The sequence below is a fragment of the Limulus polyphemus genome, unplaced genomic scaffold (assembly GCF_000517525.1).
Source record: "Limulus polyphemus unplaced genomic scaffold, Limulus_polyphemus-2.1.2 Scaffold120, whole genome shotgun sequence".
Taxonomy (NCBI): domain Eukaryota; kingdom Metazoa; phylum Arthropoda; class Merostomata; order Xiphosura; family Limulidae; genus Limulus; species Limulus polyphemus.
This window is the reverse complement of record NW_013665730.1, coordinates 615,921-617,639: the sequence shown is the minus strand read 5'-3', so window position 1 is coordinate 617,639 and position 1,719 is coordinate 615,921. Positions and strand designations below refer to the sequence as shown.

General features: G+C 35.7%; 1 protein-coding gene across 1 annotated transcript in view; it reads right to left on the bottom strand.

Moving 5' to 3' along the window:
- Positions 1 to 1,719, bottom strand: part of LOC106472406 (solute carrier family 10 member 6-like) — a 22,714-nt gene that overhangs the window by 7,768 nt on the left and 13,227 nt on the right. The gene's annotated exons all lie outside the window — the stretch shown is intronic.

Here is a 1,719-nt window from a genome sequence, read left to right as displayed (position 1 = left end):
ACCACACGTGAAGCAGAAGCCAATGAGACAGAGACCAGTATGGAAGAAGATACATCCTGTAAAATTAAGAGACTTTGTTGTACTTTAATTTTGTGTTTGTAAATTCTGTACATTTAATCAAGTTATTGTTAATTAACTATTGGTTCAATGTAAGTGGCTATTGTTCGAAACGAACAATACTAAGGAAGGGGCAGTGTTACGACAGCGGAAGTCACGTGACGCTGGTAACACGTGATGATATTCTCGAAGGATCATGAATTTTCCTGGCAACTCTAGTTTGTTCCAGGCTCCCTCTTTTTAGTATATAAGCCCGGCAAATAAAGCGAGGATAGAATTGCATAGATAGATAGATATATATATAGAGAGAGATAATTGAGTTAAGCAAACAGTAGGCACCATAAGTAAAGTGTGTGAATCACTGTGATTTATAGCCTGTGTTTATAAAAGTAGTTAACTTTAAAGTGACTGTGCAAATTCTGTGTTTTACAAAGTTGTATCGAAAAAGAATAAACTAGTTTTAGTTAAGAAAGGACTTGTATCGCTGAAGTTCCTCGTAAAGAATTTATACCGGAAATTAACAAACGAGCAGATACGCAACAATACTTTTATTGCGAGCTTTCGGCCCTCTTACTAGAGCCTTTTTAACGAAAGAGAAAAGTCCGTTTATAATTCTACATATTAATTTACCTACGTTATGAGTCTTAAATAACAATTACCTTGACTAAAACCTTAAACATTTTATCAGCACAAATAATAATAATAATACTAAAAAATCAGTTTTCCCTTTTGTATTTGTTTCTTTAAAAAAGCGTAGGTCTTATAATATATATTAATAGTGTTACCTGAATTTAAAACATCTTCGCTTTTTTCTTATATGGATGAAATAAAACAGCGAAAAAGGTATTATACTCAGGTAATACTATTATATTATGTGAGAAAATTAACCATATATATTTTTTTATATTGCCTCCCGATAGCTCAACGGTATCTTAGGATTTTATCATGCTAAAAATCTGGTTTCGATACCCGCGGTGGGCACACTACAGATGGTTCCTTGTTCAGCTTCGTACTTATTACGCCAAACAACTAGACACAGCCGTGGTTATAATGGACTATAATACATTACAGACCTTTCAGTGATTTACGGCAGTTAAAGGCGGAAATCGCAAAACCATGATTTAATTATCTTTAAAAAACAAGCGCATAAATAATTATATAAATGTGTTATTGTTTGTCGTAAAATCTGTATCTCAAGTTTCGCGTATGCTAAATTACGTACGCCATATATTCATCAAAACAACAGGACTTGTCTTTACCAATCGCCCATAATTTTGAAATAATAGTCTATACGGGTAAGTCCTCCAGTGGCACAGCGGTTTGTCTGCGGACCTACAACGCTAGAAACCGGGTTTCGATACCCCGAGGTGGGCAGAGCACAGATAGTCCATTGTGTAGCTTTGTGCATAACTTCAAACAAACAAACAAACTATACGGGTAAGGCAGGTAGTTAACACCAAACACCGCCAAATCTTGTATGACCGAATAGTGTGATTTGACCGTCATTCTTATAACGCACCCACGACCCCAAAGCAAGGAGCACTATTTGTTTTTTGGGTGGTAACGGGACGCGAACCATGGAACCTCAGCTCCACAGTCCAGCGCAATAATAGAAATTTCATACTTTATAAAAGTATTTGTTTGTTTGTTTTGAATTTCGCG